The sequence below is a fragment of the Schistocerca cancellata genome, chromosome 2 (genome assembly GCF_023864275.1).
Source record: "Schistocerca cancellata isolate TAMUIC-IGC-003103 chromosome 2, iqSchCanc2.1, whole genome shotgun sequence".
In the NCBI taxonomy this organism is placed as follows: Eukaryota; Metazoa; Arthropoda; class Insecta; order Orthoptera; family Acrididae; genus Schistocerca; species Schistocerca cancellata.
Window position 1 is genome coordinate 1,099,809,501 of NC_064627.1, and position 25,822 is coordinate 1,099,835,322.

Sequence of the window (25,822 nt, forward strand, 5' to 3'; positions counted from 1 at the left end):
TTATTTGATGTGAGCAATTGACACTCTGGTCCGACTCGTGAAGGCAGTTACGAAGGTTTCGGGTACAGATGGTAGCAGATGCATGTTAGTAAGTCTCGCTTAAAGTGATGAAAAAGTGTTTCCGCCCGGGATCGAACCGGGGACCTTCTGCGTGTTAGGCAGACGTGATAACCGCTACACCACGGAAACTGCTTATGTGCACCTTACTTCATAGACAACTTGTAGTGATGTTGCCATCGTAACTAAAAAATTCAATAAATGTGGTACTTGCAAAACGAAGGGACATGCAGCAGATGCACACACGACGAGGCTCACTGGAGTACAATACGACATAGGCAGGAAAATACTGTTCCCGCCCGGGATCGAACCGGGGACCTTCTGCGTGTGAAGCAGACGTGATAACCGCTACACTACGGAAACGACGGACACGCTCAGTCCATCCTTGTGCACTCGAATACGCCTCAGCCTTTCTCTCGTCCGCGCATGCACACACCATAGTTCTTTTGACAGCCTGAAACCCATCGCAGCCGAGGGCTCAAGAAGTCTTCGGGGTGCCCGAGAGGGTGTCTGCCGTAGCACCCCTAACGAGATAGCGGCGTTTCGCGCAGTCGTTATTGCAAGTCACATCAGCAAAAACAATCACCTCCTTAGCAGCAGGCAGTGCGCGCCCAGCGGCAGCTCTACATGAAGGTACCAATAGCCCAGGAAGGCCGCCGACCGCGGGAATTCGCGCCGCCTCCATCCCGCCAGCCTACACGAGACTTCCAGAGCACCCTGGAAGACATCGAGGGACTGGAGTAACTGGCATGCGTCGTGTCACAGGGCTCGTTGGTCTAGGGGTATGATTCCTGCTTAGGGTGCAGGAGGTCCCGGGTTCAAATACCGGTCGAGCCCTAGCGTTTTGTGCAAACTGTTCGCACGTCAGTGGCTGAGTCAGCGCAAAAAGCTCGCCTCCAATATCAAATGAATTTCTTATTTGACGTGAGCAATTGACACTCTGGTCCGACGCGTGAAGGCAGTTACGAAGGTTTCGGGTACAGATGGTAGCAGATGCATGTTAGTAAGTCTCGCTTAAAGTGATGAAAAAGTGTTTCCGCTCGGGATCGAACCGGGGACCTTCTGCGTGTTAGGCAGACGTGATAACCGCTACACCACGGAAACTGCTTATGTGCACCTTACTTCATAGACAACTTGTAGTGATGTTGCCATCGTAACTAAAAAATTCAATAAATGTGGTACTTGCAAAACGAAGGGACATGCAGCAGATGCACACACGACGAGGCTCACTGGAGTACAATACGACATAGGCAGGAAAATACTGTTCCCGCCCGGGATCGAACCGGGGACCTTCTGCGTGTGAAGCAGACGTGATAACCGCTACACTACGGAAACGACGGACACGCTCAGTCCATCCTTGTGCACTCGAATACGCCTCAGCCTTTCTCTCGTCCGCGCATGCACACACCATAGTTCTTTTGACAGCCTGAAACCCATCGCAGCCGAGGGCTCAAGAAGTCTTCGGGGTGCCCGAGAGGGTGTCTGCCGTAGCACCCCTAACGAGATAGCGGCGTTTCGCGCAGTCGTTATTGCAAGTCACATCAGCAAAAACAATCACCTCCTTAGCAGCAGGCAGTGCGCGCCCAGCGGCAGCTCTACATGAAGGTACCAATAGCCCAGGAAGGCCGCCGACCGCGGGAATTCGCGCCGCCTCCATCCCGCCAGCCTACACGAGACTTCCAGAGCACCCTGGAAGACATCGAGGGACTGGAGTAACTGGCATGCGACGTGTCACAGGGCTCGTTGGTCTAGGGGTATGATTCCTGCTTAGGGTGCAGGAGGTCCCGGGTTCAAATACCGGTCGAGCCCTAGCGTTTTGTGCAAACTGATCGCACGTCAGTGGCTGAGTCAGCGCAAAAAGCTCGCCGCCAATATCAAATGAATTTCTTATTTGATGTGAGCAATTGACACTCTGGTCCGACGCGTGAAGGCAGTTACGAAGGTTTCGGGTACAGATGGTAGCAGATGCATGTTAGTAAGTCTCGCTTAAAGTGATGAAAAAGTGTTTCCGCCCGGGATCGAACCGGGGACCTTCTGCATGTTAGGCAGACGTGATAACCGCTACACCACGGAAACTGCTTATGTGCACCTTACTTCATAGACAACTTGTAGTGATGTTGCCATCGTAACTAAAAAATTCAATAAATGTGGTACTTGCAAAACGAAGGGACATGCAGCAGATCCACACACGACGAGGCTCACTGGAGTACAATACGACATAGGCAGGAAAATACTGTTCCCGCCCGGGATCGAACCGGGGACCTTCTGCGTGTGAAGCAGACGTGATAACCGCTACACTACGGAAACGACGGACACGCTCAGTCCCTCCTTGTGCACTCGAATACGCCTCAGCCTTTCTCTCGTCCGCGCATGCACACACCATAGTTCTTTTGACAGCCTGAAACCCATCGCAGCCGAGGGCTCAAGAAGTCTTCGGGGTGCCCGAGAGGGTGTCTGCCGTAGCACCCCTAACGAGATAGCGGCGTTTCGCGCAGTCGTTATTGCAAGTCACATCAGCAAAAACAATCACCTCCTTAGCAGCAGGCAGTGCGCGCCCAGCGGCAGCTCTACATGAAGGTACCAATAGCCCAGGAAGGCCGACGACCGCGGGAATTAGCGCCGCCTCCATCCTGCCAGCCTACACGAGACTTCCAGAGCACCCTGGAAGACATCGAGGGACTGGAGTAACTGGCATGCGACGTGTCACAGGGCTCGTTGGTCTAGGGGTATGATTCCTGCTTAGGGTGCAGGAGGTCCCGGGTTCAAATCCCGGACGAGCCCTAGCGTTTTGTGCAAACTGATCGCACGTCAGTGGCTGAGTCAGCGCAAAAAGCTCGCCGCCAATATCAAATGAATTTCTTATTTGATGTGAGCAATTGACACTCTGGTCCGACTCGTGAAGGCAGTTACGAAGGTTTCGGGTACAGATGGTAGCAGATGCATGTTAGTAAGTCTCGCTTAAAGTGATGAAAAAGTGTTTCCGCCCGGGATCGAACCGGGGACCTTCTGCGTGTTAGGCAGACGTGATAACCGCTACACCACGGAAACTGCTTATGTGCACCTTACTTCATAGACAACTTGTAGTGATGTTGCCATCGTAACTAAAAAATTCAATAAATGTGGTACTTGCAAAACGAAGGGACATGCAGCAGATGCACACACGACGAGGCTCACTGGAGTACAATACGACATAGGCAGGAAAATACTGTTCCCGCCCGGGATCGAACCGGGGACCTTCTGCGTGTGAAGCAGACGTGATAACCGCTACACTACGGAAACGACGGACACGCTCAGTCCCTCCTTGTGCACTCGAATACGCCTCAGCCTTTCTCTCGTCCGCGCATGCACACACCATAGTTCTTTTGACAGCCTGAAACCCATCGCAGCCGAGGGCTCAAGAAGTCTTCGGGGTGCCCGAGAGGGTGTCTGCCGTAGCACCCCTAACGAGATAGCGGCGTTTCGCGCAGTCGTTATTGCAAGTCACATCAGCAAAAACAATCACCTCCTTAGCAGCAGGCAGTGCGCGCCCAGCGGCAGCTCTACATGAAGGTACCAATAGCCCAGGAAGGCCGACGACCGCGGGAATTAGCGCCGCCTCCATCCTGCCAGCCTACACGAGACTTCCAGAGCACCCTGGAAGACATCGAGGGACTGGAGTAACTGGCATGCGACGTGTCACAGGGCTCGTTGGTCTAGGGGTATGATTCCTGCTTAGGGTGCAGGAGGTCCCGGGTTCAAATCCCGGACGAGCCCTAGCGTTTTGTGCAAACTGATCGCACGTCAGTGGCTGAGTCAGCGCAAAAAGCTCGCCGCCAATATCAAATGAATTTCTTATTTGATGTGAGCAATTGACACTCTGGTCCGACTCGTGAAGGCAGTTACGAAGGTTTCGGGTACAGATGGTAGCAGATGCATGTTAGTAAGTCTCGCTTAAAGTGATGAAAAAGTGTTTCCGCCCGGGATCGAACCGGGGACCTTCTGCGTGTTAGGCAGACGTGATAACCGCTACACCACGGAAACTGCTTATGTGCACCTTACTTCATAGACAACTTGTAGTGATGTTGCCATCGTAACTAAAAAATTCAATAAATGTGGTACTTGCAAAACGAAGGGACATGCAGCAGATGCACACACGACGAGGCTCACTGGAGTACAATACGACATAGGCAGGAAAATACTGTTCCCGCCCGGGATCGAACCGGGGACCTTCTGCGTGTGAAGCAGACGTGATAACCGCTACACTACGGAAACGACGGACACGCTCAGTCCATCCTTGTGCACTCGAATACGCCTCAGCCTTTCTCTCGTCCGCGCATGCACACACCATAGTTCTTTTGACAGCCTGAAACCCATCGCAGCCGAGGGCTCAAGAAGTCTTCGGGGTGCCCGAGAGGGTGTCTGCCGTAGCACCCCTAACGAGATAGCGGCGTTTCGCGCAGTCGTTATTGCAAGTCACATCAGCAAAAACAATCACCTCCTTAGCAGCAGGCAGTGCGCGCCCAGCGGCAGCTCTACATGAAGGTACCAATAGCCCAGGAAGGCCGCCGACCGCGGGAATTCGCGCCGCCTCCATCCCGCCAGCCTACACGAGACTTCCAGAGCACCCTGGAAGACATCGAGGGACTGGAGTAACTGGCATGCGTCGTGTCACAGGGCTCGTTGGTCTAGGGGTATGATTCCTGCTTAGGGTGCAGGAGGTCCCGGGTTCAAATACCGGTCGAGCCCTAGCGTTTTGTGCAAACTGTTCGCACGTCAGTGGCTGAGTCAGCGCAAAAAGCTCGCCTCCAATATCAAATGAATTTCTTATTTGATGTGAGCAATTGACACTCTGGTCCGACGCGTGAAGGCAGTTACGAAGGTTTCGGGTACAGATGGTAGCAGATGCATGTTAGTAAGTCTCGCTTAAAGTGATGAAAAAGTGTTTCCGCTCGGGATCGAACCGGGGACCTTCTGCGTGTTAGGCAGACGTGATAACCGCTACACCACGGAAACTGCTTATGTGCACCTTACTTCATAGACAACTTGTAGTGATGTTGCCATCGTAACTAAAAAATTCAATAAATGTGGTACTTGCAAAACGAAGGGACATGCAGCAGATGCACACACGACGAGGCTCACTGGAGTACAATACGACATAGGCAGGAAAATACTGTTCCCGCCCGGGATCGAACCGGGGACCTTCTGCGTGTGAAGCAGACGTGATAACCGCTACACTACGGAAACGACGGACACGCTCAGTCCATCCTTGTGCACTCGAATACGCCTCAGCCTTTCTCTCGTCCGCGCATGCACACACCATAGTTCTTTTGACAGCCTGAAACCCATCGCAGCCGAGGGCTCAAGAAGTCTTCGGGGTGCCCGAGAGGGTGTCTGCCGTAGCACCCCTAACGAGATAGCGGCGTTTCGCGCAGTCGTTATTGCAAGTCACATCAGCAAAAACAATCACCTCCTTAGCAGCAGGCAGTGCGCGCCCAGCGGCAGCTCTACATGAAGGTACCAATAGCCCAGGAAGGCCGCCGACCGCGGGAATTCGCGCCGCCTCCATCCCGCCAGCCTACACGAGACTTCCAGAGCACCCTGGAAGACATCGAGGGACTGGAGTAACTGGCATGCGACGTGTCACAGGGCTCGTTGGTCTAGGGGTATGATTCCTGCTTAGGGTGCAGGAGGTCCCGGGTTCAAATACCGGTCGAGCCCTAGCGTTTTGTGCAAACTGATCGCACGTCAGTGGCTGAGTCAGCGCAAAAAGCTCGCCGCCAATATCAAATGAATTTCTTATTTGATGTGAGCAATTGACACTCTGGTCCGACGCGTGAAGGCAGTTACGAAGGTTTCGGGTACAGATGGTAGCAGATGCATGTTAGTAAGTCTCGCTTAAAGTGATGAAAAAGTGTTTCCGCCCGGGATCGAACCGGGGACCTTCTGCATGTTAGGCAGACGTGATAACCGCTACACCACGGAAACTGCTTATGTGCACCTTACTTCATAGACAACTTGTAGTGATGTTGCCATCGTAACTAAAAAATTCAATAAATGTGGTACTTGCAAAACGAAGGGACATGCAGCAGATCCACACACGACGAGGCTCACTGGAGTACAATACGACATAGGCAGGAAAATACTGTTCCCGCCCGGGATCGAACCGGGGACCTTCTGCGTGTGAAGCAGACGTGATAACCGCTACACTACGGAAACGACGGACACGCTCAGTCCCTCCTTGTGCACTCGAATACGCCTCAGCCTTTCTCTCGTCCGCGCATGCACACACCATAGTTCTTTTGACAGCCTGAAACCCATCGCAGCCGAGGGCTCAAGAAGTCTTCGGGGTGCCCGAGAGGGTGTCTGCCGTAGCACCCCTAACGAGATAGCGGCGTTTCGCGCAGTCGTTATTGCAAGTCACATCAGCAAAAACAATCACCTCCTTAGCAGCAGGCAGTGCGCGCCCAGCGGCAGCTCTACATGAAGGTACCAATAGCCCAGGAAGGCCGACGACCGCGGGAATTCGCGCCGCCTCCATCCTGCCAGCCTACACGAGACTTCCAGAGCACCCTGGAAGACATCGAGGGACTGGAGTAACTGGCATGCGACGTGTCACAGGGCTCGTTGGTCTAGGGGTATGATTCCTGCTTAGGGTGCAGGAGGTCCCGGGTTCAAATCCCGGACGAGCCCTAGCGTTTTGTGCAAACTGATCGCACGTCAGTGGCTGAGTCAGCGCAAAAAGCTCGCCGCCAATATCAAATGAATTTCTTATTTGATGTGAGCAATTGACACTCTGGTCCGACGCGTGAAGGCAGTTACGAAGGTTTCGGGTACAGGTGGTAGCAGATGCATGTTAGTAAGTCTCGCTTAAAGTGATGAAAAAGTGTTTCCGCCCGGGATCGAACCGGGGACCTTCTGCGTGTTAGGCAGACGTGATAACCGCTACACCACGGAAACTGCTTATGTGCACCTTACTTCATAGACAACTTGTAGTGATGTTGCCATCGTAACTAAAAAATTCAATAAATGTGGTACTTGCAAAACGAAGGGACATGCAGCAGATCCACACACGACGAGGCTCACTGGAGTACAATACGACATAGGCAGGAAAATACTGTTCCCGCCCGGGATCGAACCCGGGACCTTCTGCGTGTGAAGCAGACGTGATAACCGCTACACTACGGAAACGACGGACACGCTCAGTCCATCCTTGTGCACTCGAATACGCCTCAGCCTTTCTCTCGTCCGCGCATGCACACACCATAGTTCTTTTGACAGCCTGAAACCCATCGCAGCCGAGGGCTCAAGAAGTCTTCGGGGTGCCCGAGAGGGTGTCTGCCGTAGCACCCCTAACGAGATAGCGGCGTTTCGCGTAGTCGTTATTGCCAGTCACATCAGCAAAAACAATCACCTCCTTAGCAGCAGGCAGTGCGCGCCTAGCGGCAGCTCTACATGAAGGTACCAATAGCCCAGGAAGGCCGCCGACCGCGGGAATTCGCGCCGCCTCCATCCCGCCAGCCTACACGAGACTTCCAGAGCACCCTGGAAGACATCGAGGGACTGGAGTAACTGGCATGCGACGTGTCACAGGGCTCGTTGGTCTAGGGGTATGATTCCTGCTTAGGGTGCAGGAGGTCCCGGGTTCAAATCCCGGACGAGCCCTAGCGTTTTGTGCAAACTGATCGCACGTCAGTGGCTGAGTCAGCGCAAAAAGCTCGCCGCCAATATCAAATGAATTTCTTATTTGATGTGAGCAATTGACACTCTGGTCCGACGCGTGAAGGCAGTTACGAAGGTTTCGGGTACAGATGGTAGCAGATGCATGTTAGTAAGTCTCGCTTAAAGTGATGAAAAAGTGTTTCCGCTCGGGATCGAACCGGGGACCTTCTGCGTGTTAGGCAGACGTGATAACCGCTACACCACGGAAACTGCTTATGTGCACCTTACTTCATAGACAACTTGTAGTGATGTTGCCATCGTAACTAAAAAATTCAATAAATGTGGTACTTGCAAAACGAAGGGACATGCAGCAGATGCACACACGACGAGGCTCACTGGAGTACAATACGACATAGGCAGGAAAATACTGTTCCCGCCCGGGATCGAACCGGGGACCTTCTGCGTGTGAAGCAGACGTGATAACCGCTACACTACGGAAACGACGGACACGCTCAGTCCATCCTTGTGCACTCGAATACGCCTCAGCCTTTCTCTCGTCCGCGCATGCACACACCATAGTTCTTTTGACAGCCTGAAACCCATCGCAGCCGAGGGCTCAAGAAGTCTTCGGGGTGCCCGAGAGGGTGTCTGCCGTAGCACCCCTAACGAGATAGCGGCGTTTCGCGCAGTCGTTATTGCAAGTCACATCAGCAAAAACAATCACCTCCTTAGCAGCAGGCAGTGCGCGCCCAGCGGCAGCTCTACATGAAGGTACCAATAGCCCAGGAAGGCCGCCGACCGCGGGAATTCGCGCCGCCTCCATCCCGCCAGCCTACACGAGACTTCCAGAGCACCCTGGAAGACATCGAGGGACTGGAGTAACTGGCATGCGTCGTGTCACAGGGCTCGTTGGTCTAGGGGTATGATTCCTGCTTAGGGTGCAGGAGGTCCCGGGTTCAAATACCGGTCGAGCCCTAGCGTTTTGTGCAAACTGTTCGCACGTCAGTGGCTGAGTCAGCGCAAAAAGCTCGCCTCCAATATCAAATGAATTTCTTATTTGATGTGAGCAATTGACACTCTGGTCCGACGCGTGAAGGCAGTTACGAAGGTTTCGGGTACAGATGGTAGCAGATGCATGTTAGTAAGTCTCGCTTAAAGTGATGAAAAAGTGTTTCCGCCCGGGATCGAACCGGGGACCTTCTGCGTGTTAGGCAGACGTGATAACCGCTACACCACGGAAACTGCTTATGTGCACCTTACTTCATAGACAACTTGTAGTGATGTTGCCATCGTAACTAAAAAATTCAATAAATGTGGTACTTGCAAAACGAAGGGACATGCAGCAGATGCACACACGACGAGGCTCACTGGAGTACAATACGACATAGGCAGGAAAATACTGTTCCCGCCCGGGATCGAACCGGGGACCTTCTGCGTGTGAAGCAGACGTGATAACCGCTACACTACGGAAACGACGGACACGCTCAGTCCATCCTTGTGCACTCGAATACGCCTCAGCCTTTCTCTCGTCCGCGCATGCACACACCATAGTTCTTTTGACAGCCTGAAACCCATCGCAGCCGAGGGCTCAAGAAGTCTTCGGGGTGCCCGAGAGGGTGTCTGCCGTAGCACCCCTAACGAGATAGCGGCGTTTCGCGCAGTCGTTATTGCAAGTCACATCAGCAAAAACAATCACCTCCTTAGCAGCAGGCAGTGCGCGCCCAGCGGCAGCTCTACATGAAGGTACCAATAGCCCAGGAAGGCCGCCGACCGCGGGAATTCGCGCCGCCTCCATCCCGCCAGCCTACACGAGACTTCCAGAGCACCCTGGAAGACATCGAGGGACTGGAGTAACTGGCATGCGTCGTGTCACAGGGCTCGTTGGTCTAGGGGTATGATTCCTGCTTAGGGTGCAGGAGGTCCCGGGTTCAAATACCGGTCGAGCCCTAGCGTTTTGTGCAAACTGTTCGCACGTCAGTGGCTGAGTCAGCGCAAAAAGCTCGCCTCCAATATCAAATGAATTTCTTATTTGATGTGAGCAATTGACACTCTGGTCCGACGCGTGAAGGCAGTTACGAAGGTTTCGGGTACAGATGGTAGCAGATGCATGTTAGTAAGTCTCGCTTAAAGTGATGAAAAAGTGTTTCCGCCCGGGATCGAACCGGGGACCTTCTGCGTGTTAGGCAGACGTGATAACCGCTACACCACGGAAACTGCTTATGTGCACCTTACTTCATAGACAACTTGTAGTGATGTTGCCATCGTAACTAAAAAATTCAATAAATGTGGTACTTGCAAAACGAAGGGACATGCAGCAGATGCACACACGACGAGGCTCACTGGAGTACAATACGACATAGGCAGGAAAATACTGTTCCCGCCCGGGATCGAACCGGGGACCTTCTGCGTGTGAAGCAGACGTGATAACCGCTACACTACGGAAACGACGGACACGCTCAGTCCATCCTTGTGCACTCGAATACGCCTCAGCCTTTCTCTCGTCCGCGCATGCACACACCATAGTTCTTTTGACAGCCTGAAACCCATCGCAGCCGAGGGCTCAAGAAGTCTTCGGGGTGCCCGAGAGGGTGTCTGCCGTAGCACCCCTAACGAGATAGCGGCGTTTCGCGCAGTCGTTATTGCAAGTCACATCAGCAAAAACAATCACCTCCTTAGCAGCAGGCAGTGCGCGCCCAGCGGCAGCTCTACATGAAGGTACCAATAGCCCAGGAAGGCCGCCGACCGCGGGAATTCGCGCCGCCTCCATCCCGCCAGCCTACACGAGACTTCCAGAGCACCCTGGAAGACATCGAGGGACTGGAGTAACTGGCATGCGTCGTGTCACAGGGCTCGTTGGTCTAGGGGTATGATTCCTGCTTAGGGTGCAGGAGGTCCCGGGTTCAAATACCGGTCGAGCCCTAGCGTTTTGTGCAAACTGTTCGCACGTCAGTGGCTGAGTCAGCGCAAAAAGCTCGCCTCCAATATCAAATGAATTTCTTATTTGATGTGAGCAATTGACACTCTGGTCCGACGCGTGAAGGCAGTTACGAAGGTTTCGGGTACAGATGGTAGCAGATGCATGTTAGTAAGTCTCGCTTAAAGTGATGAAAAAGTGTTTCCGCCCGGGATCGAACCGGGGACCTTCTGCGTGTTAGGCAGACGTGATAACCGCTACACCACGGAAACTGCTTATGTGCACCTTACTTCATAGACAACTTGTAGTGATGTTGCCATCGTAACTAAAAAATTCAATAAATGTGGTACTTGCAAAACGAAGGGACATGCAGCAGATGCACACACGACGAGGCTCACTGGAGTACAATACGACATAGGCAGGAAAATACTGTTCCCGCCCGGGATCGAACCGGGGACCTTCTGCGTGTGAAGCAGACGTGATAACCGCTACACTACGGAAACGACGGACACGCTCAGTCCATCCTTGTGCACTCGAATACGCCTCAGCCTTTCTCTCGTCCGCGCATGCACACACCATAGTTCTTTTGACAGCCTGAAACCCATCGCAGCCGAGGGCTCAAGAAGTCTTCGGGGTGCCCGAGAGGGTGTCTGCCGTAGCACCCCTAACGAGATAGCGGCGTTTCGCGCAGTCGTTATTGCAAGTCACATCAGCAAAAACAATCACCTCCTTAGCAGCAGGCAGTGCGCGCCCAGCGGCAGCTCTACATGAAGGTACCAATAGCCCAGGAAGGCCGCCGACCGCGGGAATTCGCGCCGCCTCCATCCCGCCAGCCTACACGAGACTTCCAGAGCACCCTGGAAGACATCGAGGGACTGGAGTAACTGGCATGCGTCGTGTCACAGGGCTCGTTGGTCTAGGGGTATGATTCCTGCTTAGGGTGCAGGAGGTCCCGGGTTCAAATACCGGTCGAGCCCTAGCGTTTTGTGCAAACTGTTCGCACGTCAGTGGCTGAGTCAGCGCAAAAAGCTCGCCTCCAATATCAAATGAATTTCTTATTTGATGTGAGCAATTGACACTCTGGTCCGACGCGTGAAGGCAGTTACGAAGGTTTCGGGTACAGATGGTAGCAGATGCATGTTAGTAAGTCTCGCTTAAAGTGATGAAAAAGTGTTTCCGCCCGGGATCGAACCGGGGACCTTCTGCGTGTTAGGCAGACGTGATAACCGCTACACCACGGAAACTGCTTATGTGCACCTTACTTCATAGACAACTTGTAGTGATGTTGCCATCGTAACTAAAAAATTCAATAAATGTGGTACTTGCAAAACGAAGGGACATGCAGCAGATGCACACACGACGAGGCTCACTGGAGTACAATACGACATAGGCAGGAAAATACTGTTCCCGCCCGGGATCGAACCGGGGACCTTCTGCGTGTGAAGCAGACGTGATAACCGCTACACTACGGAAACGACGGACACGCTCAGTCCATCCTTGTGCACTCGAATACGCCTCAGCCTTTCTCTCGTCCGCGCATGCACACACCATAGTTCTTTTGACAGCCTGAAACCCATCGCAGCCGAGGGCTCAAGAAGTCTTCGGGGTGCCCGAGAGGGTGTCTGCCGTAGCACCCCTAACGAGATAGCGGCGTTTCGCGCAGTCGTTATTGCAAGTCACATCAGCAAAAACAATCACCTCCTTAGCAGCAGGCAGTGCGCGCCCAGCGGCAGCTCTACATGAAGGTACCAATAGCCCAGGAAGGCCGCCGACCGCGGGAATTCGCGCCGCCTCCATCCCGCCAGCCTACACGAGACTTCCAGAGCACCCTGGAAGACATCGAGGGACTGGAGTAACTGGCATGCGTCGTGTCACAGGGCTCGTTGGTCTAGGGGTATGATTCCTGCTTAGGGTGCAGGAGGTCCCGGGTTCAAATACCGGTCGAGCCCTAGCGTTTTGTGCAAACTGTTCGCACGTCAGTGGCTGAGTCAGCGCAAAAAGCTCGCCTCCAATATCAAATGAATTTCTTATTTGATGTGAGCAATTGACACTCTGGTCCGACGCGTGAAGGCAGTTACGAAGGTTTCGGGTACAGATGGTAGCAGATGCATGTTAGTAAGTCTCGCTTAAAGTGATGAAAAAGTGTTTCCGCCCGGGATCGAACCGGGGACCTTCTGCGTGTTAGGCAGACGTGATAACCGCTACACCACGGAAACTGCTTATGTGCACCTTACTTCATAGACAACTTGTAGTGATGTTGCCATCGTAACTAAAAAATTCAATAAATGTGGTACTTGCAAAACGAAGGGACATGCAGCAGATGCACACACGACGAGGCTCACTGGAGTACAATACGACATAGGCAGGAAAATACTGTTCCCGCCCGGGATCGAACCGGGGACCTTCTGCGTGTGAAGCAGACGTGATAACCGCTACACTACGGAAACGACGGACACGCTCAGTCCATCCTTGTGCACTCGAATACGCCTCAGCCTTTCTCTCGTCCGCGCATGCACACACCATAGTTCTTTTGACAGCCTGAAACCCATCGCAGCCGAGGGCTCAAGAAGTCTTCGGGGTGCCCGAGAGGGTGTCTGCCGTAGCACCCCTAACGAGATAGCGGCGTTTCGCGCAGTCGTTATTGCAAGTCACATCAGCAAAAACAATCACCTCCTTAGCAGCAGGCAGTGCGCGCCCAGCGGCAGCTCTACATGAAGGTACCAATAGCCCAGGAAGGCCGCCGACCGCGGGAATTCGCGCCGCCTCCATCCCGCCAGCCTACACGAGACTTCCAGAGCACCCTGGAAGACATCGAGGGACTGGAGTAACTGGCATGCGACGTGTCACAGGGCTCGTTGGTCTAGGGGTATGATTCCTGCTTAGGGTGCAGGAGGTCCCGGGTTCAAATACCGGTCGAGCCCTAGCGTTTTGTGCAAACTGATCGCACGTCAGTGGCTGAGTCAGCGCAAAAAGCTCGCCGCCAATATCAAATGAATTTCTTATTTGATGTGAGCAATTGACACTCTGGTCCGACGCGTGAAGGCAGTTACGAAGGTTTCGGGTACAGATGGTAGCAGATGCATGTTAGTAAGTCTCGCTTAAAGTGATGAAAAAGTGTTTCCGCCCGGGATCGAACCGGGGACCTTCTGCATGTTAGGCAGACGTGATAACCGCTACACCACGGAAACTGCTTATGTGCACCTTACTTCATAGACAACTTGTAGTGATGTTGCCATCGTAACTAAAAAATTCAATAAATGTGGTACTTGCAAAACGAAGGGACATGCAGCAGATCCACACACGACGAGGCTCACTGGAGTACAATACGACATAGGCAGGAAAATACTGTTCCCGCCCGGGATCGAACCGGGGACCTTCTGCGTGTGAAGCAGACGTGATAACCGCTACACTACGGAAACGACGGACACGCTCAGTCCCTCCTTGTGCACTCGAATACGCCTCAGCCTTTCTCTCGTCCGCGCATGCACACACCATAGTTCTTTTGACAGCCTGAAACCCATCGCAGCCGAGGGCTCAAGAAGTCTTCGGGGTGCCCGAGAGGGTGTCTGCCGTAGCACCCCTAACGAGATAGCGGCGTTTCGCGCAGTCGTTATTGCAAGTCACATCAGCAAAAACAATCACCTCCTTAGCAGCAGGCAGTGCGCGCCCAGCGGCAGCTCTACATGAAGGTACCAATAGCCCAGGAAGGCCGCCGACCGCGGGAATTCGCGCCGCCTCCATCCTGCCAGCCTACACGAGACTTCCAGAGCACCCTGGAAGACATCGAGGGACTGGAGTAACTGGCATGCGACGTGTCACAGGGCTCGTTGGTCTAGGGGTATGATTCCTGCTTAGGGTGCAGGAGGTCCCGGGTTCAAATCCCGGACGAGCCCTAGCGTTTTGTGCAAACTGATCGCACGTCAGTGGCTGAGTCAGCGCAAAAAGCTCGCCGCCAATATCAAATGAATTTCTTATTTGATGTGAGCAATTGACACTCTGGTCCAACTCGTGAAGGCAGTTACGAAGGTTTCGGGTACAGATGGTAGCAGATGCATGTTAGTAAGTCTCGCTTAAAGTGATGAAAAAGTGTTTCCGCCCGGGATCGAACCGGGGACCTTCTGCGTGTTAGGCAGACGCGATAACCGCTACACCACGGAAACTGCTTATGTGCACCTTACTTCATAGACAACTTGTAGTGATGTTGCCATCGTAACTAAAAAATTCAATAAATGTGGTACTTGCAAAACGAAGGGACATGCAGCAGATGCACACACGACGAGGCTCACTGGAGTACAATACGACATAGGCAGGAAAATACTGTTCCCGCCCGGGATCGAACCGGGGACCTTCTGCGTGTGAAGCAGACGTGATAACCGCTACACTACGGAAACGACGGACACGCTCAGTCCATCCTTGTGCACTCGAATACGCCTCAGCCTTTCTCTCGTCCGCGCATGCACACACCATAGTTCTTTTGACAGCCTGAAACCCATCGCAGCCGAGGGCTCAAGAAGTCTTCGGGGTGCCCGAGAGGGTGTCTGCCGTAGCACCCCTAACGAGATAGCGGCGTTTCGCGCAGTCGTTATTGCAAGTCACATCAGCAAAAACAATCACCTCCTTAGCAGCAGGCAGTGCGCGCCCAGCGGCAGCTCTACATGAAGGTACCAATAGCCCAGGAAGGCCGCCGACCGCGGGAATTCGCGCCGCCTCCATCCCGCCAGCCTACACGAGACTTCCAGAGCACCCTGGAAGACATCGAGGGACTGGAGTAACTGGCATGCGACGTGTCACAGGGCTCGTTGGTCTAGGGGTATGATTCCTGCTTAGGGTGCAGGAGGTCCCGGGTTCAAATACCGGTCGAGCCCTAGCGTTTTGTGCAAACTGATCGCACGTCAGTGGCTGAGTCAGCGCAAAAAGCTCGCCGCCAATATCAAATGAATTTCTTATTTGATGTGAGCAATTGACACTCTGGTCCGACGCGTGAAGGCAGTTACGAAGGTTTCGGGTACAGATGGTAGCAGATGCATGTTAGTAAGTCTCGCTTAAAGTGATGAAAAAGTGTTTCCGCCCGGGATCGAACCGGGGACCTTCTGCATGTTAGGCAGACGTGATAACCGCTACACCACGGAAACTGCTTATGTGCACCTTACTTCATAGACAACTTGTAGTGATGTTGCCATCGTAACTAAAAAATTCAATAAATGTGGTACTTGCAAAACGAAGGGACATGCAGCAGATCCACACACGACGAGGCTCACTGGAGTACAATACGACATAGGCAGGAAAATACTGTTCCCGCCCGGGATCGAACCGGGGACCTTCTGCGTGTGAAGCAGACGTGATAACCGCTACACTACGGAAACGACGGACACGCTCAGTCCCTCCTTGTGCACTCGAATACGCCTCAGCCTTTCTCTCGTCCGCGCATGCACACACCATAGTTCTTTTGACAGCCTGAAACCCATCGCAGCCGAGGGCTCAAGAAGTCTTCGGGGTGCCCGAGAGGGTGTCTGCCGTAGCACCCCTAACGAGATAGCGGCGTTTCGCGCAGTCGTTATTGCAAGTCACATCAGCAAAAACAATCACCTCCTTAGCAGCAGGCAGTGCGCGCCCAGCGGCAGCTCTACATGAAGGTACCAATAGCCCAGGAAGGCCGCCGACCGCGGGAATTCGCGCCGCCTCCATCCTGCCAGCCTACACGAGACTTCCAGAGCACCCTGGAAGACATCGAGGGACTGGAGTAACTGGCATGCGACGTGTCCCAGGGCTCGTTGGTCTAGGGGTATGATTCCTGCTTAGGGTGCAGGAGGTCCCGGGTTCAAATCCCGGACGAGCCCTAGCGTTTTGTGCAAACTGATCGCACGTCAGTGGCTGAGTCAGCGCAAAAAGCTCGCCGCCAATATCAAATGAATTTCTTATTTGATGTGAGCAATTGACACTCTGGTCCGACTCGTGAAGGCAGTTACGAAGGTTTCGGGTACAGATGGTAGCAGATGCATGTTAGTAAGTCTCGCTTAAAGTGATGAAAAAGTGTTTCCGCCCGGGATCGAACCGGGGACCTTCTGCGTGTTAGGCAGACGTGATAACCGCTACACCACGGAAACTGCTTATGTGCACCTTACTTCATAGACAACTTGTAGTGATGTTGCCATCGTAACTAAAAAATTCAATAAATGTGGTACTTGCAAAACGAAGGGACATGCAGCAGATCCACACACGACGAGGCTCACTGGAGTACAATACGACATAGGCAGGAAAATACTGTTCCCGCCCGGGATCGAACCGGGGACCTTCTGCGTGTGAAGCAGACGTGATAACCGCTACACTACGGAAACGACGGACACGCTCAGTCCCTCCTTGTGCACTCGAATACGCCTCAGCCTTTCTCTCGTCCGCGCATGCACACACCATAGTTCTTTTGACAGCCTGAAACCCATCGCAGCCGAGGGCTCAAGAAGTCTTCGGGGTGCCCGAGAGGGTGTCTGCCGTAGCACCCCTAACGAGATAGCGGCGTTTCGCGCAGTCGTTATTGCAAGTCACATCAGCAAAAACAATCACCTCCTTAGCAGCAGGCAGTGCGCGCCCAGCGGCAGCTCTACATGAAGGTACCAATAGCCCAGGAAGGCCGACGACCGCGGGAATTCGCGCCGCCTCCATCCTGCCAGCCTACACGAGACTTCCAGAGCACCCTGGAAGACATCGAGGGACTGGAGTAACTGGCATGCGACGTGTCACAGGGCTCGTTGGTCTAGGGGTATGATTCCTGCTTAGGGTGCAGGAGGTCCCGGGTTCAAATCCCGGACGAGCCCTAGCGTTTTGTGCAAACTGATCGCACGTCAGTGGCTGAGTCAGCGCAAAAAGCTCGCCGCCAATATCAAATGAATTTCTTATTTGATGTGAGCAATTGACACTCTGGTCCGACTCGTGAAGGCAGTTACGAAGGTTTCGGGTACAGATGGTAGCAGATGCATGTTAGTAAGTCTCGCTTAAAGTGATGAAAAAGTGTTTCCGCCCGGGATCGAACCGGGGACCTTCTGCGTGTTAGGCAGACGTGATAACCGCTACACCACGGAAACTGCTTATGTGCACCTTACTTCATAGACAACTTGTAGTGATGTTGCCATCGTAACTAAAAAATTCAATAAATGTGGTACTTGCAAAACGAAGGGACATGCAGCAGATGCACACACGACGAGGCTCACTGGAGTACAATACGACATAGGCAGGAAAATACTGTTCCCGCCCGGGATCGAACCGGGGACCTTCTGCGTGTGAAGCAGACGTGATAACCGCTACACTACGGAAACGACGGACACGCTCAGTCCATCCTTGTGCACTCGAATACGCCTCAGCCTTTCTCTCGTCCGCGCATGCACACACCATAGTTCTTTTGACAGCCTGAAACCCATCGCAGCCGAGGGCTCAAGAAGTCTTCGGGGTGCCCGAGAGGGTGTCTGCCGTAGCACCCCTAACGAGATAGCGGCGTTTCGCGCAGTCGTTATTGCAAGTCACATCAGCAAAAACAATCACCTCCTTAGCAGCAGGCAGTGCGCGCCCAGCGGCAGCTCTACATGAAGGTACCAATAGCCCAGGAAGGCCGCCGACCGCGGGAATTCGCGCCGCCTCCATCCCGCCAGCCTACACGAGACTTCCAGAGCACCCTGGAAGACATCGAGGGACTGGAGTAACTGGCATGCGACGTGTCACAGGGCTCGTTGGTCTAGGGGTATGATACCTGCTTAGGGTGCAGGAGGTCCCGGGTTCAAATACCGGTCGAGCCCTAGCGTTTTGTGCAAACTGATCGCACGTCAGTGGCTGAGTCAGCGCAAAAAGCTCGCCGCCAATATCAAATGAATTTCTTATTTGATGTGAGCAATTGACACTCTGGTCCGACGCGTGAAGGCAGTTACGAAGGTTTCGGGTACAGATGGTAGCAGATGCATGTTAGTAAGTCTCGCTTAAAGTGATGAAAAAGTGTTTCCGCCCGGGATCGAACCGGGGACCTTCTGCGTGTTAGGCAGACGTGATAACCGCTACACCTCGGAAACTGCTTATGTGCACCTTACTTCATAGACAACTTGTAGTGATGTTGCCATCGTAACTAAAAAATTCAATAAATGTGGTACTTGCAAAACGAAGGGACATGCAGCAGATCCACACACGACGAGGCTCACTGGAGTACAATACGACATAGGCAGGAAAATACTGTTCCCGCCCGGGATCGAACCGGGGACCTTCTGCGTGTGAAGCAGACGTGATAACCGCTACACTACGGAAACGACGGACACGCCCAGTCCCTCCTTGTGCACTCGAATACGCCTCAGCCTTTCTCTCGTCCGCGCATGCACACACCATAGTTCTTTTGACAGCCTGAAACCCATCGCAGCCGAGGGCTCAAGAAGTCTTCGGGGTGCCCGAGAGGGTGTCTGCCGTAGCACCCCTAACGAGATAGCGGCGTTTCGCGTAGTCGTTATTGCAAGTCACATCAGCAAAAACAATCACCTCCTTAGCAGCAGGCAGTGCGCGCCCAGCGGCAGCTCTACATGAAGGTACCAATAGCCCAGGAAGGCCGCCGACCGCGGGAATTCGCGCCGCCTCCATCCCGCCAGCCTACACGAGACTTCCAGAGCACCCTGGAAGACATCGAGGGACTGGAGTAACTGGCATGCGACGTGTCACAGGGCTCGTTGGTCTAGGGGTATGATTCCTGCTTAGGGTGCAGGAGGTCCCGGGTTCAAATACCGGTCGAGCCCTAGCGTCTTGTGCAAACTGTTCGCACGTCAGTGGCTGAGTCAGCGCAAAAAGCTCGCCGCCAATATCAAATGAATTTCTTATTTGATGTGAGCAATTGACACTCTGGTCCGACGCGTGAAGGCAGTTACGAAGGTTTCGGGTACAGATGGTAGCAGATGCATGTTAGTAAGTCTCGCTTAAAGTGATGAAAAAGTGTTTCCGCCCGGGATCGAACCGGGGACCTTCTGCGTGTTAGGCAGACGTTATAACCGCTACACCACGGAAACTGCTTATGTGCACCTTACTTCATAGACAACTTGTAGTGATGTTGCCATCGTAACTAAAAAATTCAATAAATGTGGTACTTGCAAAACGAAGGGACATGCAGCAGATGCACACACGACGAGGCTCACTGGAGTACAATACGACATAGGCAGGAAAATACTGTTCCCGACCGGGATCGAACCGGGGACCTTCTGCGTGTGAAGCAGACGTGATAACCGCTACACTACGGAAACGACGGACACGCTCAGTCCCTCCTTGTGCACTCGAATACGCCTCAGCCTTTCTCTCGTCCGCGCATGCACACACCATAGTTCTTTTGACAGCCTGAAACCCATCGCAGCCGAGGGCTCAAGAAGTCTTCGGGGTGCCCGAGAGGGTGTCTGCCGTAGCACCCCTAACGAGATAGCGGCGTTTCGCGTAGTCGTTATTGCAAGTCACATCAGCAAAAACAATCACCTCCTTAGCAGCAGGCAGTGCGCGCCCAGCGGCAGCTCTACATGAAGGTACCAATAGCCCAGGAAGGCCGCCGACCGCGGGAATTCGCGCCGCCTCCATCCCGCCAGCCTACACGAGACTTCCAGAGCACCCTGGAAGACATCGAGGGACTGGAGTAACTGGCATGCGACGTGTCACAGGGCTCGTTGGTCTAGGGGTATGATTCCTGCTTAGGGTGCAGGAGGTCCCGGGTTCAAATACCGGTCGAGCCCTAGCGTCTTGTGCAAACTGTTCGCACGTCAGTGGCTGAGTCAGCGCAAAAAGCTCGCCGCCAATATCAAATGAATTTCTTATTTGATGTGAGCAATTGACACTCTGGTCCGACGCGTGAAGGCAGTTACGAAGGTTTCGGGTACAGATGGTAGCAGATGCATGTTAGTAAGTCTCGCTTAAAGTGATGAAAAAGTGTTTCCGCCCGGGATCGAACCGGGGACCTTCTGCGTGTTAGGCAGACGTTATAACCGCTACACCACGGAAACTGCTTATGTGCACCTTACTTCATAGACAACTTGTAGTGATGTTGCCATCGTAACTAAAAAATTCAATAAATGTGGTACTTGCAAAACGAAGGGACATGCAGCAGATGCACACACGACGAGGCTCACTGGAGTACAATACGACATAGGCAGGAAAATACTGTTCCCGACCGGGATCGAACCGGGGACCTTCTGCGTGTGAAGCAGACGTGATAACCGCTACACTACGGAAACGACGGACACGCTCAGTCCATCTTTGTGCACTCGAATACGCCTCAGCCTTTCTCTCGTCCGCGCATGCACACACCATAGTTCTTTTGACAGCCTGAAACCCATCGCAGCCGAGGGCTCAAGAAGTCTTCGGGGTGCCCGAGAGGGTGTCTGCCGTAGCACCCCTAACGAGATAGCGGCGTTTCGCGCAGTCGTTATTGCAAGTCACATCAGCAAAAACAATCACCTCCTTAGCAGCAGGCAGTGCGCGCCCAGCGGCAGCTCTACATGAAGGTACCAATAGCCCAGGAAGGCCGCCGACCGCGGGAATTCGCGCCGCCTCCATCCCGCCAGCCTACACGAGACTTCCAGAGCACCCTGGAAGACATCGAGGGACTGGAGTAACTGGCATGCGACGTGTCACAGGGCTCGTTGGTCTAGGGGTATGATACCTGCTTAGGGTGCAGGAGGTCCCGGGTTCAAATACCGGTCGAGCCCTAGCGTTTTGTGCAAACTGATCGCACGTCAGTGGCTGAGTCAGCGCAAAAAGCTCGCCGCCAATATCAAATGAATTTCTTATTTGATGTGAGCAATTGACACTCTGGTCCGACGCGTGAAGGCAGTTACGAAGGTTTCGGGTACAGATGGTAGCAGATGCATGTTAGTAAGTCTCGCTTAAAGTGATGAAAAAGTGTTTCCGCCCGGGATCGAACCGGGGACCTTCTGCGTGTTAGGCAGACGTGATAACCGCTACACCACGGAAACTGCTTATGTGCACCTTACTTCATAGACAACTTGTAGTGATGTTGCCATCGTAACTAAAAAATTCAATAAATGTGGTACTTGCAAAACGAAGGGACATGCAGCAGATCCACACACGACGAGGCTCACTGGAGTACAATACGACATAGGCAGGAAAATACTGTTCCCGCCCGGGATCGAACCGGGGACCTTCTGCGTGTGAAGCAGACGTGATAACCGCTACACTACGGAAACGACGGACACGCTCAGTCCCTCCTTGTGCACTCGAATACGCCTCAGCCTTTGTCTCGTCCGCGCATGAACACACCATAGTTCTTTTGACAGCCTGAAACCCATCGCAGCCGAGGGCTCAAGAAGTCTTCGGGGTGCCCGAGAGGGTGTCTGCCGTAGCACCCCTAACGAGATAGCGGCGTTTCGCGTAGTCGTTATTGCAAGTCACATCAGCAAAAACAATCACCACCTTAGCAGCAGGCAGTGCGCGCCCAGCGGCAGCTCTACATGAAGGTACCAATAGCCCAGGAAGGCCGCCGACCGCGGGAATTCGCGCCGCCTCCATCCCGCCAGCCTACACGAGACTTCCAGAGCACCCTGGAAGACATCGAGGGACTGGAGTAACTGGCATGCGACGTGTCACAGGGCTCGTTGGTCTAGGGGTATGATTCCTGCTTAGGGTGCAGGAGGTCCCGGGTTCAAATACCGGTCGAGCCCTAGCGTTTTGTGCAAACTGTTCGCACGTCAGTGGCTGAGTCAGCGCAAAAAGCTCGCCTCCAATATCAAATGAATTTCTTATTTGATGTGAGCAATTGACACTCTGGTCCGACGCGTGAAGGCAGTTACGAAGGTTTCGGGTACAGATGGTAGCAGATGCATGTTAGTAAGTCTCGCTTAAAGTGATGAAAAAGTGTTTCCGCCCGGGATCGAACCGGGGACCTTCTGCATGTTAGGCAGACGTGATAACCGCTACACCACGGAAACTGCTTATTTGCACCTTACTTCATAGACAACTTGTAGTGATGTTGCCATCGTAACTAAAAAATTCAATAAATGTGGTACTTGCAAAACGAAGGGACATGCAGCAGATCCACACACGACGAGGCTCACTGGAGTACAATACGACATAGGCAGGAAAATACTGTTCCCGCCCGGGATCGAACCGGGGACCTTCTGCGTGTGAAGCAGACGTGATAACCGCTACACTACGGAAACGACGGACACGCTCAATCCCTCCTTGTGCACTCGAATACGCCTCAGCCTTTCTCTCGTCCGCGCATGCACACACCATAGTTCTTTTGACAGCCTGAAACCCATCGCAGCCGAGGGCTCAAGAAGTCTTCGGGGTGCCCGAGAGGGTGTCTGCCGTAGCACCCCTAACGAGATAGCGGCGTTTCGCGTAGTCGTTATTGCAAGTCACATCAGCAAAAACAATCACCTCCTTAGCAGCAGGCAGTGCGCGCCCAGCGGCAGCTCTACATGAAGGTACCAATAGCCCAGGAAGGCCGCCGACCGCGGGAATTCGCGCCGCCTCCATCCCGCCAGCCTACACGAGACTTCCAGAGCACCCTGGAAGACATCTAGGGACTGGAGTAACTGGCATGCGACGTGTCACAGGGCTCGTTGGTCTAGGGGTATGATTCCTGCTTAGGGTGCAGGAGGTCCCGGGTTCGAATACCGGTCGAGCCCTAGCGTTTTGTGCAAACTGATCGCACGTCAGTGGCTGAGTCAGCGCAAAAAGCTCGCCGCCAATATCAAATGAATTTCTTATTTGATGTGAGCAATTGACACTCTGGTCCGACGCGTGAAGGCAGTTACGAAGGTTTCGGGTACAGATGGTAGCAGATGCATGTTAGTAAGTCTCGCTTAAAGTGATGAAAAAGTGTTTCCGCCCGGGATCGAACCGGGGACCTTCTGCATGTTAGGCAGACGTGATAACCGCTACACCACGGAAACTGCTTATGTGCACCTTACTTCATAGACAACTTGTAGTGATGTTGCCATCGTAACTAAAAAATTCAATAAATGTGGTACTTGCAAAACGAAGGGACATGCAGCAGATCCACACACGACGAGGCTCACTGGAGTACAATACGACATAGGCAGGAAAATACTGTTCCCGACCGGGATCGAACCGGGGACCTTCTGCGTGTGAAGCAGACGTGATAACCGCTACACTACGGAAACGACGGACACGCTCAGTCCATCCTTGTGCACTCGAATACGCCTCAGCCTTTCTCTCGTCCGCGCATGCACACACCATAGTTCTTTTGACAGCCTGAAACCCATCGCAGCCGAGGGCTCAAGAAGTCTTCGGGGTGCCCGAGAGGGTGTCTGCCGTAGCACCCCTAACGAGATAGCGGCGTTTCGCGCAGTCGTTATTGCAAGTCACATCAGCAAAAACAATCACCTCCTTAGCAGCAGGCAGTGCGCGCCCAGCGGCAGCTCTACATGAAGGTACCAATAGCCCAGGAAGGCCGCCGACCGCGGGAATTCGCGCCGCCTCCGTCCCGCCAGCCTACACGAGACTTCCAGAGCACCCTGGAAGACATCGAGGGACTGGAGTAACTGGCATGCGACGTGTCACAGGGTTCGTTGGTCTAGGGGTATGATTCCTGCTTAGGGTGCAGGAGGTCCCGGGTTCAAATACCGGTCGAGCCCTAGCGTTTTGTGCAAACTGATCGCACGTCAGTGGCTGAGTTAGCGCAAAAAGCTCGCCGCCAATATCAAATGAATTTCTTATTTGATGTGAGCAATTGACACTCTGGTCCGACGCGTGAAGGCAGTTACGAAGGTTTCGGGTACAGATGGTAGCAGATGCATGTTAGTAAGTCTCGCTTAAAGTGATGAAAAAGTGTTTCCGCCCGGGATCGAACCGGGGACCTTCTGCATGTTAGGCAGACGTGATAACCGCTACACCACGGAAACTGCTTATTTGCACCTTACTTCATAGACAACTTGTAGTGATGTTGCCATCGTAACTAAAAAATTCAATAAATGTGGTACTTGCAAAACGAAGGGACATGCAGCAGATCCACACACGACGAGGCTCACTGGAGTACAATACGACATAGGCAGGAAAATACTGTTCCCGCCCGGGATCGAACCGGGGACCTTCTGCGTGTGAAGCAGACGTGATAACCGCTACACTACGGAAACGACGGACACGCTCAGTCCATCCTTGTGCACTCGAATACGCCTCAGCCTTTCTCTCGTCCGCGCATGCACACACCATAGTTCTTTTGACAGCCTGAAACCCATCGCAGCCGAGGGCTCAAGAAGTCTTCGGGATGCCCGAGAGGGTGTCTGCCGTAGCACCCCTAACGAGATAGCGGCGTTTCGCGTAGTCGTTATTGCAAGTCACATCAGCAAAAACAATCACCTCCTTAGCAGCAGGCAGTGCGCGCCTAGCGGCAGCTCTACATGAAGGTACCAATAGCCCAGGAAGGCCGCCGACCGCGGGAATTCGCGCCGCCTCCATCCCGCCAGCCTACACGAGACTTACAGAGCACCCTGGAAGACATCGAGGGACTGGAGTAACTGGCATGCGACGTGTCACAGGGCTCGTTGGTCTAGGGGTATGATTCCTGCTTAGGGTGCAGGAGGTCCCGGGTTCAAATACCGGACGAGCCCTAGCGTTTTGTGCAAACTGATCGCACGTCAGTGGCTGAGTCAGCGCAAAAAGCTCGCCGCCAATATCAAATGAATTTCTTATTTGATGTGAGCAATTGACACTCTGGTCCGACGCGTGAAGGCAGTTACGAAGGTTTCGGGTACAGATGGTAGCAGATGCATGTTAGTAAGTCTCGCTTAAAGTGATGAAAAAGTGTTTCCGCCCGGGATCGAACCGGGGACCTTCTGCATGTTAGGCAGACGTGATAACCGCTACACCACGGAAACTGCTTATTTGCACCTTACTTCATAGACAACTTGTAGTGATGTTGCCATCGTAACTAAAAAATTCAATAAATGTGGTACTTGCAAAACGAAGGGACATGCAGCAGATCCACACACGACGAGGCTCACTGGAGTACAATACGACATAGGCAGGAAAATACTGTTCCCGCCCGGGATCGAACCGGGGACCTTCTGCGTGTGAAGCAGACGTGATAACCGCTACACTACGGAAACGACGGACACGCTCAGTCCATCCTTGTGCACTCGAATACGCCTCAGCCTTTCTCTCGTCCGCGCATGCACACACCATAGTTCTTTTGACAGCCTGAAACCCATCGCAGCCGAGGGCTCAAGAAGTCTTCGG

At 53.3% G+C, this 25,822-nt stretch overlaps 62 non-coding genes across 62 annotated transcripts; 8 read left to right on the forward strand and 54 right to left on the reverse strand.

The window, feature by feature from the left end:
• Positions 1–116: 116 nt before the first annotated feature.
• Positions 117–189, reverse strand: Trnav-aac (transfer RNA valine (anticodon AAC)). Its single transcript has one exon. It is a non-coding gene; the product is annotated as a tRNA-Val (tRNA).
• Positions 190–347: 158 nt separating this feature from the next.
• Positions 348–420, reverse strand: Trnav-cac (transfer RNA valine (anticodon CAC)). Its single transcript has one exon. It is a non-coding gene; the product is annotated as a tRNA-Val (tRNA).
• Positions 421–1,088: 668 nt separating this feature from the next.
• Trnav-aac (transfer RNA valine (anticodon AAC)) lies at positions 1,089–1,161 on the reverse strand. The gene has a single exon. It is a non-coding gene; the product is annotated as a tRNA-Val (tRNA).
• A 158-nt stretch (positions 1,162–1,319) lies between these two features.
• Positions 1,320–1,392, reverse strand: Trnav-cac (transfer RNA valine (anticodon CAC)). The gene has a single exon. It is a non-coding gene; the product is annotated as a tRNA-Val (tRNA).
• Positions 1,393–2,060: 668 nt separating this feature from the next.
• Trnav-aac (transfer RNA valine (anticodon AAC)) lies at positions 2,061–2,133 on the reverse strand. Its single transcript has one exon. It is a non-coding gene; the product is annotated as a tRNA-Val (tRNA).
• A 158-nt stretch (positions 2,134–2,291) lies between these two features.
• Trnav-cac (transfer RNA valine (anticodon CAC)) lies at positions 2,292–2,364 on the reverse strand. The gene has a single exon. It is a non-coding gene; the product is annotated as a tRNA-Val (tRNA).
• Positions 2,365–2,766: 402 nt separating this feature from the next.
• On the forward strand, positions 2,767–2,838 carry Trnap-agg (transfer RNA proline (anticodon AGG)). Its single transcript has one exon. It is a non-coding gene; the product is annotated as a tRNA-Pro (tRNA).
• Positions 2,839–3,032: 194 nt separating this feature from the next.
• On the reverse strand, positions 3,033–3,105 carry Trnav-aac (transfer RNA valine (anticodon AAC)). Its single transcript has one exon. It is a non-coding gene; the product is annotated as a tRNA-Val (tRNA).
• Positions 3,106–3,263: 158 nt separating this feature from the next.
• Trnav-cac (transfer RNA valine (anticodon CAC)) lies at positions 3,264–3,336 on the reverse strand. The gene has a single exon. It is a non-coding gene; the product is annotated as a tRNA-Val (tRNA).
• Positions 3,337–3,738: 402 nt separating this feature from the next.
• Trnap-agg (transfer RNA proline (anticodon AGG)) lies at positions 3,739–3,810 on the forward strand. The gene has a single exon. It is a non-coding gene; the product is annotated as a tRNA-Pro (tRNA).
• Positions 3,811–4,004: 194 nt separating this feature from the next.
• On the reverse strand, positions 4,005–4,077 carry Trnav-aac (transfer RNA valine (anticodon AAC)). The gene has a single exon. It is a non-coding gene; the product is annotated as a tRNA-Val (tRNA).
• Positions 4,078–4,235: 158 nt separating this feature from the next.
• Trnav-cac (transfer RNA valine (anticodon CAC)) lies at positions 4,236–4,308 on the reverse strand. Its single transcript has one exon. It is a non-coding gene; the product is annotated as a tRNA-Val (tRNA).
• Positions 4,309–4,976: 668 nt separating this feature from the next.
• Positions 4,977–5,049, reverse strand: Trnav-aac (transfer RNA valine (anticodon AAC)). Its single transcript has one exon. It is a non-coding gene; the product is annotated as a tRNA-Val (tRNA).
• A 158-nt stretch (positions 5,050–5,207) lies between these two features.
• On the reverse strand, positions 5,208–5,280 carry Trnav-cac (transfer RNA valine (anticodon CAC)). Its single transcript has one exon. It is a non-coding gene; the product is annotated as a tRNA-Val (tRNA).
• Positions 5,281–5,948: 668 nt separating this feature from the next.
• Trnav-aac (transfer RNA valine (anticodon AAC)) lies at positions 5,949–6,021 on the reverse strand. Its single transcript has one exon. It is a non-coding gene; the product is annotated as a tRNA-Val (tRNA).
• Positions 6,022–6,179: 158 nt separating this feature from the next.
• Trnav-cac (transfer RNA valine (anticodon CAC)) lies at positions 6,180–6,252 on the reverse strand. The gene has a single exon. It is a non-coding gene; the product is annotated as a tRNA-Val (tRNA).
• Positions 6,253–6,654: 402 nt separating this feature from the next.
• Trnap-agg (transfer RNA proline (anticodon AGG)) lies at positions 6,655–6,726 on the forward strand. The gene has a single exon. It is a non-coding gene; the product is annotated as a tRNA-Pro (tRNA).
• A 194-nt stretch (positions 6,727–6,920) lies between these two features.
• Trnav-aac (transfer RNA valine (anticodon AAC)) lies at positions 6,921–6,993 on the reverse strand. Its single transcript has one exon. It is a non-coding gene; the product is annotated as a tRNA-Val (tRNA).
• Positions 6,994–7,151: 158 nt separating this feature from the next.
• Trnav-cac (transfer RNA valine (anticodon CAC)) lies at positions 7,152–7,224 on the reverse strand. The gene has a single exon. It is a non-coding gene; the product is annotated as a tRNA-Val (tRNA).
• Positions 7,225–7,626: 402 nt separating this feature from the next.
• On the forward strand, positions 7,627–7,698 carry Trnap-agg (transfer RNA proline (anticodon AGG)). The gene has a single exon. It is a non-coding gene; the product is annotated as a tRNA-Pro (tRNA).
• A 194-nt stretch (positions 7,699–7,892) lies between these two features.
• Trnav-aac (transfer RNA valine (anticodon AAC)) lies at positions 7,893–7,965 on the reverse strand. Its single transcript has one exon. It is a non-coding gene; the product is annotated as a tRNA-Val (tRNA).
• A 158-nt stretch (positions 7,966–8,123) lies between these two features.
• Positions 8,124–8,196, reverse strand: Trnav-cac (transfer RNA valine (anticodon CAC)). Its single transcript has one exon. It is a non-coding gene; the product is annotated as a tRNA-Val (tRNA).
• A 668-nt stretch (positions 8,197–8,864) lies between these two features.
• On the reverse strand, positions 8,865–8,937 carry Trnav-aac (transfer RNA valine (anticodon AAC)). Its single transcript has one exon. It is a non-coding gene; the product is annotated as a tRNA-Val (tRNA).
• Positions 8,938–9,095: 158 nt separating this feature from the next.
• Trnav-cac (transfer RNA valine (anticodon CAC)) lies at positions 9,096–9,168 on the reverse strand. Its single transcript has one exon. It is a non-coding gene; the product is annotated as a tRNA-Val (tRNA).
• Positions 9,169–9,836: 668 nt separating this feature from the next.
• Positions 9,837–9,909, reverse strand: Trnav-aac (transfer RNA valine (anticodon AAC)). Its single transcript has one exon. It is a non-coding gene; the product is annotated as a tRNA-Val (tRNA).
• Positions 9,910–10,067: 158 nt separating this feature from the next.
• On the reverse strand, positions 10,068–10,140 carry Trnav-cac (transfer RNA valine (anticodon CAC)). Its single transcript has one exon. It is a non-coding gene; the product is annotated as a tRNA-Val (tRNA).
• Positions 10,141–10,808: 668 nt separating this feature from the next.
• Trnav-aac (transfer RNA valine (anticodon AAC)) lies at positions 10,809–10,881 on the reverse strand. Its single transcript has one exon. It is a non-coding gene; the product is annotated as a tRNA-Val (tRNA).
• Positions 10,882–11,039: 158 nt separating this feature from the next.
• Trnav-cac (transfer RNA valine (anticodon CAC)) lies at positions 11,040–11,112 on the reverse strand. Its single transcript has one exon. It is a non-coding gene; the product is annotated as a tRNA-Val (tRNA).
• Positions 11,113–11,780: 668 nt separating this feature from the next.
• Positions 11,781–11,853, reverse strand: Trnav-aac (transfer RNA valine (anticodon AAC)). The gene has a single exon. It is a non-coding gene; the product is annotated as a tRNA-Val (tRNA).
• Positions 11,854–12,011: 158 nt separating this feature from the next.
• Positions 12,012–12,084, reverse strand: Trnav-cac (transfer RNA valine (anticodon CAC)). The gene has a single exon. It is a non-coding gene; the product is annotated as a tRNA-Val (tRNA).
• A 668-nt stretch (positions 12,085–12,752) lies between these two features.
• On the reverse strand, positions 12,753–12,825 carry Trnav-aac (transfer RNA valine (anticodon AAC)). The gene has a single exon. It is a non-coding gene; the product is annotated as a tRNA-Val (tRNA).
• Positions 12,826–12,983: 158 nt separating this feature from the next.
• Trnav-cac (transfer RNA valine (anticodon CAC)) lies at positions 12,984–13,056 on the reverse strand. Its single transcript has one exon. It is a non-coding gene; the product is annotated as a tRNA-Val (tRNA).
• Positions 13,057–13,724: 668 nt separating this feature from the next.
• Trnav-aac (transfer RNA valine (anticodon AAC)) lies at positions 13,725–13,797 on the reverse strand. Its single transcript has one exon. It is a non-coding gene; the product is annotated as a tRNA-Val (tRNA).
• Positions 13,798–13,955: 158 nt separating this feature from the next.
• Positions 13,956–14,028, reverse strand: Trnav-cac (transfer RNA valine (anticodon CAC)). Its single transcript has one exon. It is a non-coding gene; the product is annotated as a tRNA-Val (tRNA).
• Positions 14,029–14,430: 402 nt separating this feature from the next.
• Positions 14,431–14,502, forward strand: Trnap-agg (transfer RNA proline (anticodon AGG)). The gene has a single exon. It is a non-coding gene; the product is annotated as a tRNA-Pro (tRNA).
• Positions 14,503–14,696: 194 nt separating this feature from the next.
• Positions 14,697–14,769, reverse strand: Trnav-aac (transfer RNA valine (anticodon AAC)). Its single transcript has one exon. It is a non-coding gene; the product is annotated as a tRNA-Val (tRNA).
• Positions 14,770–14,927: 158 nt separating this feature from the next.
• Positions 14,928–15,000, reverse strand: Trnav-cac (transfer RNA valine (anticodon CAC)). The gene has a single exon. It is a non-coding gene; the product is annotated as a tRNA-Val (tRNA).
• Positions 15,001–15,668: 668 nt separating this feature from the next.
• Positions 15,669–15,741, reverse strand: Trnav-aac (transfer RNA valine (anticodon AAC)). Its single transcript has one exon. It is a non-coding gene; the product is annotated as a tRNA-Val (tRNA).
• A 158-nt stretch (positions 15,742–15,899) lies between these two features.
• Positions 15,900–15,972, reverse strand: Trnav-cac (transfer RNA valine (anticodon CAC)). The gene has a single exon. It is a non-coding gene; the product is annotated as a tRNA-Val (tRNA).
• Positions 15,973–16,374: 402 nt separating this feature from the next.
• On the forward strand, positions 16,375–16,446 carry Trnap-agg (transfer RNA proline (anticodon AGG)). Its single transcript has one exon. It is a non-coding gene; the product is annotated as a tRNA-Pro (tRNA).
• Positions 16,447–16,640: 194 nt separating this feature from the next.
• On the reverse strand, positions 16,641–16,713 carry Trnav-aac (transfer RNA valine (anticodon AAC)). The gene has a single exon. It is a non-coding gene; the product is annotated as a tRNA-Val (tRNA).
• Positions 16,714–16,871: 158 nt separating this feature from the next.
• On the reverse strand, positions 16,872–16,944 carry Trnav-cac (transfer RNA valine (anticodon CAC)). The gene has a single exon. It is a non-coding gene; the product is annotated as a tRNA-Val (tRNA).
• Positions 16,945–17,346: 402 nt separating this feature from the next.
• Positions 17,347–17,418, forward strand: Trnap-agg (transfer RNA proline (anticodon AGG)). Its single transcript has one exon. It is a non-coding gene; the product is annotated as a tRNA-Pro (tRNA).
• Positions 17,419–17,612: 194 nt separating this feature from the next.
• On the reverse strand, positions 17,613–17,685 carry Trnav-aac (transfer RNA valine (anticodon AAC)). Its single transcript has one exon. It is a non-coding gene; the product is annotated as a tRNA-Val (tRNA).
• A 158-nt stretch (positions 17,686–17,843) lies between these two features.
• On the reverse strand, positions 17,844–17,916 carry Trnav-cac (transfer RNA valine (anticodon CAC)). Its single transcript has one exon. It is a non-coding gene; the product is annotated as a tRNA-Val (tRNA).
• Positions 17,917–18,584: 668 nt separating this feature from the next.
• Trnav-aac (transfer RNA valine (anticodon AAC)) lies at positions 18,585–18,657 on the reverse strand. Its single transcript has one exon. It is a non-coding gene; the product is annotated as a tRNA-Val (tRNA).
• Positions 18,658–18,815: 158 nt separating this feature from the next.
• On the reverse strand, positions 18,816–18,888 carry Trnav-cac (transfer RNA valine (anticodon CAC)). The gene has a single exon. It is a non-coding gene; the product is annotated as a tRNA-Val (tRNA).
• Positions 18,889–19,556: 668 nt separating this feature from the next.
• Trnav-aac (transfer RNA valine (anticodon AAC)) lies at positions 19,557–19,629 on the reverse strand. Its single transcript has one exon. It is a non-coding gene; the product is annotated as a tRNA-Val (tRNA).
• Positions 19,630–19,787: 158 nt separating this feature from the next.
• Positions 19,788–19,860, reverse strand: Trnav-cac (transfer RNA valine (anticodon CAC)). Its single transcript has one exon. It is a non-coding gene; the product is annotated as a tRNA-Val (tRNA).
• Positions 19,861–20,528: 668 nt separating this feature from the next.
• Trnav-aac (transfer RNA valine (anticodon AAC)) lies at positions 20,529–20,601 on the reverse strand. The gene has a single exon. It is a non-coding gene; the product is annotated as a tRNA-Val (tRNA).
• Positions 20,602–20,759: 158 nt separating this feature from the next.
• Trnav-cac (transfer RNA valine (anticodon CAC)) lies at positions 20,760–20,832 on the reverse strand. The gene has a single exon. It is a non-coding gene; the product is annotated as a tRNA-Val (tRNA).
• A 668-nt stretch (positions 20,833–21,500) lies between these two features.
• On the reverse strand, positions 21,501–21,573 carry Trnav-aac (transfer RNA valine (anticodon AAC)). The gene has a single exon. It is a non-coding gene; the product is annotated as a tRNA-Val (tRNA).
• Positions 21,574–21,731: 158 nt separating this feature from the next.
• Trnav-cac (transfer RNA valine (anticodon CAC)) lies at positions 21,732–21,804 on the reverse strand. Its single transcript has one exon. It is a non-coding gene; the product is annotated as a tRNA-Val (tRNA).
• A 668-nt stretch (positions 21,805–22,472) lies between these two features.
• Positions 22,473–22,545, reverse strand: Trnav-aac (transfer RNA valine (anticodon AAC)). The gene has a single exon. It is a non-coding gene; the product is annotated as a tRNA-Val (tRNA).
• A 158-nt stretch (positions 22,546–22,703) lies between these two features.
• On the reverse strand, positions 22,704–22,776 carry Trnav-cac (transfer RNA valine (anticodon CAC)). The gene has a single exon. It is a non-coding gene; the product is annotated as a tRNA-Val (tRNA).
• A 668-nt stretch (positions 22,777–23,444) lies between these two features.
• Positions 23,445–23,517, reverse strand: Trnav-aac (transfer RNA valine (anticodon AAC)). The gene has a single exon. It is a non-coding gene; the product is annotated as a tRNA-Val (tRNA).
• A 158-nt stretch (positions 23,518–23,675) lies between these two features.
• On the reverse strand, positions 23,676–23,748 carry Trnav-cac (transfer RNA valine (anticodon CAC)). The gene has a single exon. It is a non-coding gene; the product is annotated as a tRNA-Val (tRNA).
• Positions 23,749–24,416: 668 nt separating this feature from the next.
• Positions 24,417–24,489, reverse strand: Trnav-aac (transfer RNA valine (anticodon AAC)). The gene has a single exon. It is a non-coding gene; the product is annotated as a tRNA-Val (tRNA).
• Positions 24,490–24,647: 158 nt separating this feature from the next.
• Positions 24,648–24,720, reverse strand: Trnav-cac (transfer RNA valine (anticodon CAC)). Its single transcript has one exon. It is a non-coding gene; the product is annotated as a tRNA-Val (tRNA).
• Positions 24,721–25,122: 402 nt separating this feature from the next.
• On the forward strand, positions 25,123–25,194 carry Trnap-agg (transfer RNA proline (anticodon AGG)). The gene has a single exon. It is a non-coding gene; the product is annotated as a tRNA-Pro (tRNA).
• A 194-nt stretch (positions 25,195–25,388) lies between these two features.
• On the reverse strand, positions 25,389–25,461 carry Trnav-aac (transfer RNA valine (anticodon AAC)). The gene has a single exon. It is a non-coding gene; the product is annotated as a tRNA-Val (tRNA).
• Positions 25,462–25,619: 158 nt separating this feature from the next.
• Trnav-cac (transfer RNA valine (anticodon CAC)) lies at positions 25,620–25,692 on the reverse strand. Its single transcript has one exon. It is a non-coding gene; the product is annotated as a tRNA-Val (tRNA).
• Positions 25,693–25,822: the final 130 nt, after the last annotated feature.